This window comes from Patagioenas fasciata, chromosome 2 (genome assembly GCF_037038585.1).
Source record: "Patagioenas fasciata isolate bPatFas1 chromosome 2, bPatFas1.hap1, whole genome shotgun sequence".
Classification (NCBI taxonomy): Eukaryota; Metazoa; Chordata; class Aves; order Columbiformes; family Columbidae; genus Patagioenas; species Patagioenas fasciata.
The window spans coordinates 136,570,816-136,587,643 of NC_092521.1; positions in this window are offsets into that span (position 1 = coordinate 136,570,816).

Here is a 16,828-nt window from a genome sequence, read left to right on the forward strand (position 1 = left end):
TTGGCTTTTGTCAGGCTAGACAATGTTTTGGTTTAACCAGTGAAGTCATAGATGAACTTGCAGAATGCAGTGATCATTCTAAAAATAGGATTTACTCTGGCAAAGGCAGCTTTGGCTCACTCAGCAGACAGTGCCTGTTACTAAGCGAACTTAATAAGAGGTATAGTTTTGAACTTTTCCCTTGCTTGCTTTGCCTCTAGAAATTTCCACTGCTTATCTTTGTAGGTATAGAACTTGAAAATTGCTGTTGCACCTAATTGATTTTTTTACAGTAGATTAGGTAACTTTATGATGTTTTAAAGAATATTTTCCTGCCTTACATATAGAATAAGTGCTTACCTTCCCTTTTCCTTTGAGTAAATTTCCATGAAAACTGAACACATTGTGTTCTCCTGCTGGCTGCATTTCTTTTCTACCTGGGGTAGCACTTCGATTAATGTGCCCTCATAGTTAACCATTATGAGGGTTCTCTAAAGTCTCTGCTAATTTTTTTGAAAAAACTGCTTAAATGTTTTGAATTTAATTTAGCATACTTGCAAGGAAAACAAGAAATAGTATTTTCTGATCTAGCTAGATGCTGGTACTGCTTAACTGTTTCACTGTAATCATGGAACTTCAGTGGTATGTGCTGAACTGAGGTCTATCATCAGCTCTCAAATCATGATCAGTTACAGACCTTACAGTATGCCATCAGTTCCCCACTTCACAGATTGTGCCTCTTTTAGCGCCAACTCTTTCCATAATATGATTTTCCAATCCCCATTCTCCAAGCCATTGTCCTCTAACTTGCAGACATCACAAAAAGAGACAGTACACACTAGTTCTTCCAAACCATAACAGGCTGTAGCATTTTCCTGGAAATGTTGCCTTTTAGCATATACAGCTCCTGCTAGAGAAGGAGTAATGGGTTTTGATGACTCACTGCAAAAAGCATTTCGTTATATCTACCCAGTCTAGGAAGAATAAAAATGGTTTGGAAATAGGACCTATGAAATTGAATTAATAAACTTGTGATAAGAGCCATAACACCCCAAGAATGACATCTAATGCTGAGAGCTTTTATTTTCTTTGCTAATGAAGACAACCCCCTTCCTCCAAGAAGGTAAGTTAATTATATTCACAGATATTAGAATTTAAATAAGTCTGTGACAAGTACCTCTACACAGTACATTTCCTCCTTTTCATCCTAGTCCATCTGATCACTGGCAGAACATTAATTGTAGACTTTCTTGAAGAACTGAAAGATGTTGAGTATTGAGGAAGTAACAACAACTTGTTTTTATGCATTACTTTGGAATGAGATAAAATAAAGCATCTCTTGCCAGTCCTAAGTGACCACAGACCAGGACTGAAAGTAAACAAAAAACAGGTATATGAGAAAGCTGAAGGACAGAACTGTTATAAGCTACATATTTTTAGGACTTAGGCAGTGACAGAGAAAATTGGAGAAAAATCAAAGTGTTTCATTTGACCTGCAAGGGCACCTACCACAGACGCAGGGTCATAGAATCATAGAATCATAGAATATCCTGACTTGGAAGGGACCCACAAGGATCATTGAGTCCAACTCCTGTCTCTGCATATGACAAGCCCACTGCTTACAATGTGTGTCTGAGGGCGTTGTCCAGTCTCTTCTTGAACACTGTCAGGCTTGGAGCCATGATTGCCTTCCTGGGGAGCCTGTTCCAGTGCTCCACCACCCTCTGGTGGACCTTTTCTTAATGTCCAACCTACACCTCCCCTCGCACATCTTCCTGACATTCCCTCGGGTTCTGTCATTCGTTACTAGAGAGAAGAGTTCAGTGCCAATCCTTCCTCCTCCCGTTGTGAGGAAACTGTAGACCATGATGAGGTCTCCCCTTAGTCTCCTCTTCTTCAGGCTGAACAAACCAAGTGACTTGAGCTGCTCCTCATACAGCTTCCCCTCCAAACCCTTCACCAACTTTGCAGCCCTCTTCTGGACACTCTCTAGTAGCTTAATATTTTTTTTATCCTGTGACACCCAGAACTGCACACAGTGCTCCATGTGAGGCCGCACCAGTGTAGAAAAGAGTGGGACAATCACCTCCTTCGAGCAGCTGTCGCTGTGCTTGATGCACCCCAGGACACAGTTGGCCCTCTTGGCTGCAAGGGCACGCTGTTGGCAGGGAATAAAATAGAGATGCTGTCTTCTGAATACAAATAATAGCTGATTCAGACACATGAGAACCAATAGTCACTTGTTTTTACTTAACTCAGACTTGACAGATTAATGATGAAACTGCAGGGTGACATCTGAAGAAAACAGTGTTCTGGCAGATAAAAAACTGTCTTGCTGTTATCTTAATTAGATAGCACAGTGAGAAAATGAACCTGGAGAAGACTTTGGAAGTGGTCTGAACTAATACCAAACACAAGAATTTCAAATTCTATGTTGAGAAAAAGGAGAAATGAGTTTGGTTAGGAGATTATGGGTGATTGAATCTGGAACAGCTGCAGAGACAATAGTAAGACTAAGAACAATTTTAATTTTCCAAGTCAAAGAGAACAGCCACAAATAAGACTGCAACATAGCTTAAAAGCAGTTCCTGATTAAAACAGGGTGGGAGGTGAAATCAGGGAGAAAATGTTCCCAGTAAACTGTCTTGACAGAACATTCTCAAAAATTTCAAGACTGAACACCAGCACAATTACCTGTCCAGGCAGACAAAGCCCAGGGGAGACAGATCTGCTTAGTGCTCTGATATTAGTGACAGTCATTGATGAAGCAACTTTTCTGTGTTTATTTTGAAGATGGTGGAAAAGGACAACCAGTCACTTGGTGACTGCCTTCTCAAAGATGTCTCAGATTCTGGAAGCTATATGGACTCTCCTCTGAATAAAAGCTTTCTTCCTAGACTTCAAATTCATACATCTCAGTTTTTGAAATTTGATCCAACATGATATGCTGGTTTCTAGACACCAGCCTGTACCATGTTGTTAACTGTCTCCTCAAATTCCAACAGTAAATCTTCCTGCAGCAAAGCCGTAAGTACAGACGTGGTGCAGGACTATATCAGTTTGAGCACTGTCCCTCCAAGACTATGTGACATATGGACCTATGGAGGGGATTTTCTTAGATTAAACAGGGGAGAAGTGTGCAGTCGCTGGAGTCCATATACACCTGTGAGCTCTGTTACTGCCATAGTATACAGAGGGGCGGGACCTCAAGGAGCACTAACTCTTGGCCAGGCTTCTTCAGAAAAGCAGCTATTTAGTTTGTCCCTGGATGAAGTGCAGATATGCATTAAGATCCACTGAGTCGATAATCCAGGGCCTAGAATCTCAGTGCAAAACAAGCATAGAAACTTGTATAAGCACACCCTTTAGAATATGTGGGAAATGCTGTGGTAGAGAATGATAATGACAGAAGAATAGACATCTGAAATAGAAAGAATGCAGAGTCAGTCTGATCTGTATTTAGCATGATTTTATTACAAAATAACACATATTATTTTTGTTCAAAAAGAAATCTTCAATAAGAATGCCATGGCTGTTTAAACACTTGTGTTCCTGGTTAGTAGGGATAAAAGAGTAAAAAGACAGAAAAGGCAAGGCAAAAACTGTTTGGTATGATTTGGTGTCCTAAAAGCATGAAACTAGTGCTATGCTTCTTTTGGAAACAAAATACACAACCCCAAACCCAAACCAAAATCAAACCAAAAAGAAACAAAACAAAACAAAACCCAAAACATTTGCAAACAGTAATGTGTCACAATAGCTTGCCCCAAGGTTCTGTAACGTTGTCACTCCAAACAAACAATGCTACCAGAAATAGGTGACATATTGCTCAAATTTGACTATAAAGAGAACAGAGTCTGCCATTTTGCTCAAGAGTAACTGCTAACAACAGGCAGAGACACCAGAACTGAACAGAAATATAGAGACTTCCCATCTCCTGATGGAGATGGAGAAAACAGCAGACCATTTATCTTTTGTAAACTCTGCATGACTAACACATGGTCCCTCAGAATATAAAATAATACTATAGATAATTTTGTTAAGAACTAAAATAATTATATTAATTATATATAATTTATAAATTTGGGGGTTGAGTCTTAATATTGTGCCTTGGAAGGAAATGAATAGCATCAGGGTTTGTGCTTTGCAGTATAAACAGCTCCTGTACATGTGGTGTAGCATTTCTTTTTAGTCAGGTACACTATAAAGCAACTTTCTTTTAAACTCTGATATGATAAATGATCGTCAGTCATTCCCCATTAGACTTCATGTCCCACTGTCTTCCACTAACAATTAACCACCAAAATATTTAAGTAGCTTTTGGAAAAATCTAACAGTAATTGTAATTATTTCAGGTTACTCTAGAAAACTGCATCTGGATGGCGTTAAGAGTGAATCTCTAGACTTTGTGTCTGGGGAATGTTTGGTCTCTCTCAAATGGAAAAAAGTCCTTAGGAAAGGCAATTGTGTCTTCGAAGAGATATACTTTTCCTAGGGGCTGACACTGGCCACATCATCCATTTGCATCCCCTAATTCCTGTTATTCTTCATGGTTTTCACTCACCAGTAACCTGACCCATGTGAAGGGTCCAGTCTTCTACCTAGTCTTTCACATATGCAGCACAAAATCTTTAGCTTAAAGATGGAAGAGTTTAATTTTCATGCTTATATATATATATATTTTTTTTTCCCTTCAAAAGCTGAGGTGCAGGCAGCACCCAGTGGAGCCCAGGGTTGGTTTCATGCCTATTTTTATACCATTTCTGCTTGTTCTGCAGAATTTGATAAATGAAGAGTTGCAGAGTTGGTTATGGGAATATAATTATGCAGAATTAAATTGTCAGGCTCATTAATTATTCCACTTAAACACACAAAGCCAAGCGAAGGGATTTTTGTGCCCCCTACAATGAATTGTGTACAGAAAATCTGTGGGCATTTACATTCTTGTACTTTAATAAATGCATCTTAAAATGTAAACATAATGACTCACAGAAACAGAGCTGGAGTTCAACTCACAGGAGGCTGCAGGCAGAAACCTCTCCCATTGGTATACTGATATTTGCATCATTTTTTGATTTAGTGTAGCAAATCTACCAGCCACCCTAGTATGCACATGAAGTCCTGTGCACTGCTGTGATTGCTCTCCCTTCACACTCCATCTGCCTTCATTTGTACATCATTATGGAAATATGCAAATAATCTCTTTTTACTATTGTGAACAATTAGCTTACAAGGGAAGATAAAATATTTTGTCTTGTGTTCACCCATAATTATTCTGGTGTGTTAAAAGGAACAGAGGAGAGGAGGAGTCTGCAATTTAGTTCTAATACCTATCACACAAACGAGAAGCATGCTATCCGCTATATTTTCTTCTGAAGACACTGACCCATACAGCATTGTTTAATTTCAAATCTTACATTATGGGTAGCAACAAAAAATAAAACCATCAGAGCACGTAAGATAGAAATAATAATAAGATAATAATAGGATAAGATAGCAATAATGATTACAACCACAAATATTGTCACTTTGTCAGGTGTCCAGAGGAGATAGAATATCCTTCCTTTTTAGCTGAGAAAATGTCTGATTCATGCAGGAACAAAGTAAGAATCTGATAGACTCTTTCATTACTGTTGTTTTTTACCAACATCCACTCCAATAAGGGGGGGCAACAAAAGGAGCATGAAGTGTCAAAGTGTTGGGGAAACTGCTCTACATTTTTTGTCTCCACAAAAAACAGGCTGAGTCTTTCCTTGAGGAACAAACCCTACTTTTTCCAAACTTTGAAACTGCTGCCTGTACTCCCCCAGAATGTCAAGAGAAGGTCCAGTAAGAGAAAGAAAATAAAACAAGCAGTCCAGAAATACCACAGATGGCAAGAAATAGTCCTGAGCCCAATACTAAAGGTTTCTTAGACTCCTAGTAAGAAATATTGTTTAGCACTTTATTCATAACTTTTCCTGAAGGTCAGTCTTACAGTTTGCTAAATAATGTTGGGAAGAAACAACTCTTTCTCAGTTGAGTTTCCACTAAGCAGTATGTTACTTAGCTATATTTAGCTTTCTAAGATATATAACTTCCCCGACTTTACTACCCAAAGACTTCAAGTATTTGTTGCTACTGTTACCTCCCTACTTTATTACTCCAGTCAGATTTTCACTTGGACCAAACAGAAGAAGTGGCTTTGAACAGTAGAAATCTTGAATTGGGCTCTGAAAGCAAGAAACCAAAGCAGAGAGAGGTCCAGGCTCACATGTTAGCTTAGAGCTCCTTCACACCACAGAGCTCACAGTTTTACATTGGTATTTAATAGCAAGGTGGGTAAACACCCATAGATTTCATGAAGAGAAATCCCAGCTCAAGTTTAAGCTTCTTATTTAATAGCTTTGATAACTAGTTTACAAAAAATGTGGCTCCCAATTCCACGTTGCAGCTGATCTTGAACTTTTTGGGAAACATTTGTCTAGGACCTTTGCAGTTCTCTTGATCATGGATCCAAAAAGTAGAATAACCTAATTTCTTCCAAGCTTACAAATCCCGGTTACCTTCACAAAGATCCTTTCTGTCCTTCTCACCATTTCATAAGTCTCTCTGATCTGGAGTTACTTGCTGCAGTATTGGAGGCTGATTGGAAAGCTCTGCCTAGGGCTCTCCTGAGAACCCAGCACTCCTGATGCAGTGTAATATGTGTCTCTAATTCTGTCCATCTTCTTCTGGGAGAAATCCTCCACCTGACTACTTAAAAAATGCCTGGGGACTTTTTCAGTTTTCAGTGGTGTTTTTGACAGTAACTGGCATGAAAATAAGGACTCTTGCCAGAAAGTCTTTAAAAAAGTTTTTGTTCAAATGTCACTGTCTGTATCCTAACTGCTGACATGAGCCCTTCACTAGCCTGCAGGAAGAAGTGATTAAGACTCACCAACATATAAATCCCGCAAGGATTACACTCATCTTCCTGTCACTAAAAATGACACAGACACAGTTTTATTGTAAGGATGAATCAAAGGTTACACAAGAAGGCTTCTTCCAAATCCTGTTTCCCCGTTTACCCAATGCTGCCTCCTCTTACTCAACATTTACTACATTCAAAAACAAAACTGGAAGTCTGAGAGCCCACCACATTCACTGCTCATAGCAATATTTGTGCTGGTTTCAGTGCATATTCTTCTTTCAGGTAGTGAAATCTACAGTAAATAATGCATTGAGATCCATTCACCTTTTCTGTGCTGTTGCCTACGACTAGGTTGGAAGCACAGGACTGGTCCCCAGCAGTAGAGCTTTAGCTATGAGTTCAGAAGCGACTTCAAGGGGTCCAGTTCTCTCCAGGTACTGAATGTAGTTTCTTTGTATTCAGACTTTGGGGCCCTTTAAACCAAGTAAGGATCTGTGCAATGCAGTACAATTTGCAGGATGGTAAAATGATCTGAAGTTAAGATTCCTGGTGTTTAGTCTGGTAAAAGTAACCCTCAATTAAATTTCAGTAACTGCAAAATTCAGAAACTGTGAAAGAGAAACATCTTTTAACTATTTCTGTTTACTATCTTGCAAGCCAGTGTTCACGTTTATTTTACATGCACTCACTTTCATGCTTCATATCCATTAAAAATGAATATATAGCAGCATGTGTTTTCTTTTCCTCCTATGTCATTTATAGTTTGTTGCTTTCCATTTCAAAGCATATATTATTGAACAGACCAGATGATGAATTTTTTATGAATTTTTGAAACAGAAGCCAGACAGAGAAGCACTAGTTAAGTAAAATGAACCTATAAATAACTTCATAATAAGGCCAAATATACATTAAAATGAAGTTTGCGTAAATATCTCTTGATCTAATACCTGTGTTTCCTCCCACTAACATAAATCTCATTAGTCACAAACATGCTGGGTATGGTATTTTCAAAGTCTTTGCTGATTGGGCCAGTAAATGTTTTTAACATGATTGTGATATTTTTTGTACAAACACAGGATTAATGTCAGTTGCTATGAGTGTGAAGTGTTCCAGGACATTTTAAAGGGCAAGACTGCTTCTGGCCTTCATCCATGTTCTAGCTCTGTGGGAAGGGATGATGGTCTGCAATGACACACACCTTTTGAGAAGTTACAGGCAATCACAGGCCTCTAGTTGAATTTAGAGATTTCAGTGTTTATATTTGAAGAAATTCTCTGTAACCCTAAGTAAGCAAGGGAGAACAATTCCCCATTTCCCATACAGAATGAAATCTCTGACCATCAATTCTATTAGAGAAAGAAATTCACTAACAGAAGAAGTGATGAATCTTTTGAATTTCCCTATATATTAAAATCTGGTTGAAAAAGAGAATTGACTTTTCTTTTTCTCCCTGTTTTTATAGCTTGTATGTACATACAAATCTCTGAAATGGTTTAGCTTTCCAGTTTCAAATAAAGCATGCAGTTCTAGGCTTTGCTCAGAATGCCAATTTCTTTAAGCAAAAGATTAAAATCTTTCTGGCAGAAGTAGAAAAAAATCTAATGAAATAATTAATTCAGATGAAGTCTTTTTTTCTTTTTAATTTTCTCTGATTTTAGATCCAGTGTTTTGGTAAGTGGAGATTTGCCTGAAAAAATTTCCTCACAGTAAAAGTTTGACTAGGACGACACATATAGCACCTAGAACTTGCTGCTGCATGTGATCTATGCATTCCTCATCATGTTGCTGTTTATTTTAATTGTTTCTATCAAGAGTCCAAAATGCAGTCTGTGCAAAAGTTGCAGGAAATTGTTTAGCTCTGTGATGATCTGATATGTTACAATTCACAGTATACTGCAGAGTTCACAGAAATAAAACAGTATTTGTTCAGTATATGTCTTTCTTACAAAGCACATCTTCTTTTCTCCTCAATTCTTATACTGCATGAAAAAATACTAAAATGAAATATTGGTGATAAATTGCTTTCATTAGATTTAATATGAACAATTTTGTGACATTCAAACTCTTGTTCCCCATTCAGAGAGATATCTGGTTGCTTTGATGCTTACTATGTCATAAGAGATTACTGAATCGTAGAATCATTTAGGTTGGAAAAGACCTTTAAGATAGAGTCCAGTCACTAACCTAACACTGCCAAGTCCACCACTGCACGTCTTTTAAAGACCTCCAGGGATGGTGACTCCACCACTTCCCTGGGCAGCCAGTTCTAATGGCTAACGATACTTTTGGTGAAGAACTAATATCCAATCTAAACCTGTGCTGGCAACTCACTTTACTGAACACTAATCATTAGGTATTTGCATGGGAGTATTAAAATCTCCAAATCTCACTCCTGAGTGATTGCAGTACTTTTGAAGCCCTTTGTTCTACATTCTCCTCTGTCATTATAATTTGCTTTACCATGCTCTTTCAACATGCTTTTCAAACCTCATTCGAATCTGTGTGAATGAAAAAGCTTCCCAAATTTATCCGAAGTTCTGTCTCTTTTACATGAAAATCCTCTTATTTTTCAGAGCCTTCCATTTTGGTCTCAGCACATGAAATTCAGAATCTTAGCAGTTCTTATAGTCATAATTTGAAATGTATGGGTTTCCCTGAGAGTCACCCCCTTAGTCCTTAATTATTCACTAACTTGAAGGGGCTCCTGAGCTTCATGCAGATTGTGTGGTCCTTCCTGTAGAGGGAATATTGGCATATTAACACTATTTGTGTTAACTGTCTCTTCCATATTTGCGTTCTTTTGTTCTGCACATCTATAAAGGTGCCATATGAGGCACATGCTACCTGAGACTTGCTCCCTACATGTGGTGAGAAAATGTGCTTAGGGAAAATACATTTTTCAGCTACTCAGTTTACTTATGTCTTTTTTTTTTTTTTTTTTTTTTAAAGAGAACTTACCCTATCTCCCCAAAAATAAGACCTACCCCAACCCTAGCATGATTTTTCAGGATTTTTGGGTATGCTCAAAATATAAGCCCTACTCCAAAAATAAGTTCTACTTACAGTTCATAAAAAAAAAAAACAAACAAACAAACAACAAAAAACCCAACAATTTAAATAGTGTCCAGGCAACTATACATATAAAAAATTAGGCATCTTTTGGAGCAAAAATTGTATAAGACCTTGTCTTGTTTTCAGAGAAACAGGGTAATAAGGATGCACAACATGTGTTCTCCATTCCATGTGCATCTTCTGTCTTCATTTAAACTTTCTGGTTATCAGGGGACTGCAATAGGGACAACTGGACCATTTATGGGATAAGCTGCAGAAATTAGATGAATGTGTAAAAATTAGAGAAAGTGTTTCAGTAGCTATTCTTGTGGTGAGTTATTCACCAGTCTCACTGCATTGTTCAAACATTTTACCTATTGTGCACCTTTCTGCTAGGCTTTTAGGAAAACCATAATGTAATGGTCCCATCAGAGAGTCAGTTCATCAAAAAGGCTCTTAAAAAACTGAGCTAAAATCTTTTGTTGTTTTTTTCTAGTGGTGATAACTGCCATGTATTAATTTGCAAGCCTATGAACAATGATGTGAATTCAAATCAAAACAGAAGAATGAGTTTAATCCTCTGATTTTTTAAATGGAAAAGGCAAGAATTGCAAGAAGAACAGAAGAAACCCTACAAGTCAATTGGAAATATGTTTGGATTTGTTTTTTTGTTTGTTTTATTTTGTTTCTTCTTATGCCTCAAATTCTAAAAAAAAAGATAATTTTTTAAGCTATCCAAAAGCATATAGTTCTTGATCCATTAAAAACAAATAAAATACATTTTTCTCCAAAGTTGCCTGAATTTTGCAGAAGATATACATTTCATTTTAACAGTACTGTGCAATTCTGTCACTTTAACTGGAGAAAACCACTGTGTGAGCAGTTAAACATATGCTGTAGTCCTTGCAGATGTCTCTATAAATAGCCTCCCTTGGACAAGAAAGATTTTGCTTGAGCATAACTGATTTTCCTAAAGGAAACCAGACACAGTAGTTCCCTGTAAATATTCGGTGTTCACTACCTATCTCATTTTCCCTGAAAAACTTAGCATTTGCAGACATTTGGAAGAGGAAATAATTTCTGTCACAGACTTCACAGTGAAGTAACCATTGGTAAAAATCTTCTTTCAAATGCTGACCTTTTGATTTGTCTATGGGGATGTAGCCACAATGGTATGAACTCCAGCTATGAATTAATGATGTGCTTTTACCAGGAATCTTGCTTATTTCTCATCGAGAAGTTAAGATCTTGATTCAGAATCCTTTTTGAATCAACAGAATGATATTGTCTAGCTTCCACTGTCCACAGACAATACTCCAACTAAAAATCACACTCATATTGTTAAGTTTATTGAGTATACAATCTCTGTAATCACTAGAAATCCTAAATCCTCTTAGAGTGCATTAGTTTAGAATACTAGAACATGGGGTAAAAGTTACCATTTGGAAAAGGAAAAAAAAGTACAATCTGTATACCATTTAAAGTAGAATAAACCTGTAAATATTGTAAGAAAAAGACTGATCTTCTAACTAACAAAAAGCACATATTTCACTCAATATTATAAGAAAATAACAGGCTGCATGGGATAAATGATATAAGCTACGTCTTAGTTTTCATGTTGGAAGTGCTATTCTCAGACTGTACATTTAATAGTAAGTTTAATAGCATAGACCTAAATTTGCGTTCACTGAATTTACATATATAATCTCTACTCATGTCAAAGGGATGGGTATGGTGTGGAATAGATCAAATAGTAGTATCTTAGAAAAAAAAAAAAGTAGCATAATCAATCGTTGGGTATGCTAAAGAAATTACAACAGTCTCAGGTCAAATCCTTCCTCTTTATGAAGTTTTCTGAGGCAAGTAACATTACTCTTGGATTTCATGTGAAACATGTGGATTGATAAAAGTTTAAATGCCAAGGTATATGCTATAAGATGTGTCTGGATAGGCAGACAGATGCCTACTACACATGCGCACACACAGTAATAGTATTTGAACAATATACAGTGTATGATGAAGATGTATGGCAGACGCTTTAAACACCAAGAATTTTCTATCAGAGAATCAGTTACTACTAACTGAAAAACCTGCTTGGCATTGTATTCCTTAAAAGTTGCAATAAAATCCAAAATGAAGGCAGGCATTAAGGTTATGATAAAAAAGTAAAACTTTTATTTAGATTTAAATAACTCATGTTAAGAAATTATAAGCCAATAACACTTTTAATATTCACTACAATACTACTTTTAATATCCAAGCAGGCAAGACCATGGCCAAAGCTGTCTGTGATCTGATTCTCTTCTACCTACTTCTTTCAGTATGATTTTTCCTTATCAATGGATTGCACCTCAGCTTCCCCAGAAGTTAGATATACTTCAGTTTGGAACAAGAGATGCAAAGAAAAACTTGAGATGGTTTCTTGCATTCAGTTGAATCTTCTGTGCTTTTACATACAGAGCACTGATTGTCAAGTTTGAACAAGTCAAGAATTTTAGTGAGAAGAAAGAAAATTGTAGCCATTTGAAAAAGTCAGAGACTTCTATCAACCAAATGAAAGAGAAGAGCACTGGAAAACAGTGGAGTTGTGCTGTCCAGGACAAGAATATACCACCCTAAACCAACCAAACAACAAAAATAAACCATTGGCATTTTAAATGTAATATTGATCTGGAGAGAAATAAAGCAAATGCAAAACACTGCTAAGGCCCTTTGTTTCATTTTTCCACCAGCAAAAAAAATTGTTTTTCCAAAAGAAATCTCAGAAATGCTAAGGAATGACTATCTTTGACTGCATGGCCTAAAAAACCCTACAACTACCTCTCCCGGTCAAAAAAAAATCCCAAAACAAAACCAAAAAATAGACCTAGAATTGACTGAAGAAACTGGAAATGTAGCACCCTTAATATTCTGGGGATTCCTCTGCGAAAGTCCAACAAATTTTTACTCTGAGATCATCCAAGTAATTCATTTCCCAAATGCACTTCTATGCTCATCTCCCATCCCATTTGACCTAGAAACAGGAAAATAGAAGCAGAGAGATCTGATTTGCATTTATAGTAGGTCACTTCTCATGTTGTCCAATAGGTTAAAGGAGCCTAAAAGAGAGATTTAATTATATTTTGACCTATTATTGTGCTGGCTAGATCAACCAGTAGAGTCACTCTAACGCAAACAGAAACTGAGCAACTACACTACCTAAGATTATACAAGCATCTACATTTGGAGCAAGAAATAGATTCAAGAAATCCCGATCTTGTCTTTGAACCTATCTTCCCTATAAAACATCATCTTTGAAGATTTATTTTCTTTTAATATGGTGTCAAAGACTTTCCCCCCTCTGCTTGTTTGGTGTTCTGTTGAAGGAGTTCTGAATCACCTTAAATACTCATTTGAGTCAGTAAAATATGTACCCTCCCTAATTTTATCTAGCTCCTTTGCAGAACAGTTCAATGTTATTTTAGATTCAGAGAGAGAAAATTTATATCACAGCCATGTGCTCAGTCACAGTGAAAGAAAAAGCCATGGATAATTCCATAAAACTGGTACAATTGATTTCCAGGGATAATTAGTTCAAATTAAATTAAGTTACAGGCTTTCAGGCAGTTTATGAATTCTGATTTTATTGTTTTCCTTTTATTACATGCTATCCAGAGAAAAAATTTGTCCTGAAAATAGTTCTTATTGTACAGCGAGACAGAAGAAATAAATGATAAGGAGTAATCTGCTTTAGCTTTGAGAGCACAAAAGATTGTGGGAGAGATATTTCTAATAGATACCAGAAACTGATTGAATGAAGGTAGGGCCAAAACTCCAAATGCGAATCTAATTTTAGATCCTACAAGAAACATCGAGTTTTTCCAGGCATTTATTTCAGGAAAGCTTACCATATGTGTGGTCTGATTCATGTAAATAAAAAGTGTGTTTGATAGTAAATGCTGTATTGAAATGCCTGATTCTTTGGATACTAAATTCTAGGTTCTAGAAATTCAAGGACTATATTAACTTACAGAAGAGCAGAACTCACCGCACTACTAGCAATGGTGTAACAAAGTGACATACTCATTAATAACTGCTGACGAGACTAGCCAAGGTTTGCTTTGACTAGTGGAATTTAGAAGTCCAGCAAAGTAGATACTGAAAGACACCGTGCACACCTCAGTTTCTAAATATACATGCCTTAAACCAAGCTGTATTAGCATAACTGGAACAAGAGCGGTTTCCCAGAAAACCATTATTCAGAGCTGTAGTCAGAGCAGCCAAAGAAGGACACAACCATTCTTTGCTATGGCTACATGACTTTGGCATGAAAAGGTTCTCCAACTGGCAACAATGTGCCTGATTACCATCCTACCTTACCTGTGAGCAGAGGGGAGATCTATTTACTAGTTTCAGCCAGACACAGAGATGCTGGCCAGCTTGTTTCCTTTGAGATTAGGCATTAGTTTTGTTTCTGCGTGGCTTCACAGGAAAGCTAATGAGACCATGTTAGCAGAAGTGCCACTTCACCCGGCTCACTACAGTCCTCAACCAAAGGACAGCCACTTTGGAGCTCTTGCTAATGTAGCAAAAGAACTCTACCTGACCTAGCATCCACATTCTACATCCAATTCTACGCTTGTATTGAATATGTCATACAGATTATTAAATAGACATAGTTAAATAATAGATGTGAAAACAAAAAAATACCAAAGTATAGAAATTGTTTGCTTCTCAATACCAAACTGAAGATTTTAGTCAGCACTTCAGTTTGGTTTTGCTTCAAAATATGCTGAAAACTATGTTATGAAATATTTACATTTTACACATAGCTGATCTCTAATCAGCTTTAAGCTGAGCACTTACAGTCCCAACTGCCTTCAGCAAGAGCTATGATTGCCAACACATCTGAAAGTCATTTTAGGAACATAAAAGAAAATGAAAAGAGAACTGTAGCTTGATAGTCCATGAGGTTCATTTTGTGGTCCGCAGAAGTGGTGCAGCTGATGTAATCTCGCGGGTTGCAATTCCCCGGCACCCTGTGCCCTGCAGTGGCACAAGTGACATGGCCAGCCTCCAGCCAGGTGCTTGGGCACAGCTCTGGGTTGCAAGCAGGTACACCTCCACATCACAGGATTAAAAATTAGTGCAAAGCCTTTTTTTCTGTGTGTGGCAGCTGTGGACATGCCAGTACCACTGATAGGTAAGCTATCAGCCTATGGAAGTTAACTGTGCAAAACCTCTGAGTGTTTGGTGTGACCCAAAGGTTGCAGTTTAAATCTCTTCCATAAAAGAGTTACAGTATGGACTGAAGAGGTTTCTGAGGCATATGCAGCAGTAGCATATACACAACACAACCTCATCACAAGATACACATATTGCAAGAATGATTATGGTTTCTAGGAATTTGAGAACTTGGAAATCAAATATCCTTCCGAAAGGCATGAATGTAAAATACAACTGTTTAATAAAAGAATCATCTTTAGTGCTGAAGTGCAAATCTTTTTTATAGACATACAGGTTCCATGTAGTAAACTTATTCTTTGAATTAGTTTTAATTAATTTCTTTCTGTGTTTTTCTTTACCCAATGCATTTAATGATATTAGACACAAAGGCAGTATACATTTGACAGAATCCTGATTTCTATAACAAAAAATATGACCTTTGGAAATGTTTTCCCTTTCTATGACCCTTGAGAGATAAGATTTTTTTTTCTAAAGATTGTTTTACTTACATCAAACAATAAAACAAGAACTAAGCAAATTTTGAATACAAAAGTGAGCAAATACATACTAGCCCAAATACAAAGAAACAGGAATATTTTTCACTGATGATGCAAAACTGAGTGCAACGGTTAAGTGGCATCTTGTTGTTTTGGCTCAGTGCAGAGCTAGAGCTCTTCTGAGGGCTGACAGTAAGACACTGGGACATGCAGTCAGCCAGCCCTGTAGTGGGAATTCCCCTTTTGCACCATGCCATAGACACCGATTTATGAATCTCACATCTATAGCAGGGGCACATCACAAATAAAAAAAGATGTCATAGCCTACTACCAGTAAAACATTCCATGTGTGAGTACAGGTAGACAGGCTGAGATAACTGGGATTGTTCAGCCTGGAAAAGGCTTCAGGGAGACCTTATTGTGGCCTTTCAGTACTTAAAAGGGAAAGATGGGAACAGACCTTTTAACAAGGTTTGTTGTGATAGGATGAGGGGTGATAGTTTTTAACTAAAGGAGGGGAGGTTCAGGCTATACATGACGAAGAAATGTTTTACAATGAGGGTGGTGAAACACTGGCACAAGTTGCCCAGAGAGGTGGTAGATGCTCCATCCCTGGAGACATTCAAGGCCAGGCTCTGATCTAGTTGAAGATGTCTCTGCTCATTGCAGGGAGTTGGACTAGATGACCTTTGAAGGCCCCTTCCAACCCAAACTATTCTGTTATTCTTTGTATACTTGGTATAGAATTTGCTTAATCAATCTGAGAGTGTAGTTAGCTCTTCAAGTAGAACTGAACAAGCCTCACATGGGCCTGTTGAGCTCTGACCCAAATAAGATTGATTAGGTGGATCAGCTCAAGATATAAAGTAAATCAAGGGAGTGGCAATGGACCAAATTATAGGGAAAAGGTCCTTAGATTATTGTTCTATTTAGGAAAAACATTTTGTTACTTTTTTTTTTTTTTTCCTATCAGTGTTCTCTCCCCTTTAGTAGACACTAAAGAATGGATGTAACTTGATGGAATACTCTGAATAAATAGGTGTGGATTATAAACATGTAAATTGCTGGTGGTACATATGCATCTAGCCCACATTCTCTTTGCACGACTATGCTGGGTAGACATAGGAAAGTTCAGAGTGACTTAAGAGGGGAAGTTGATGAAAAAGAATTATTGCTGTTCAGCACAGTCAAAGAGTCAATAAAA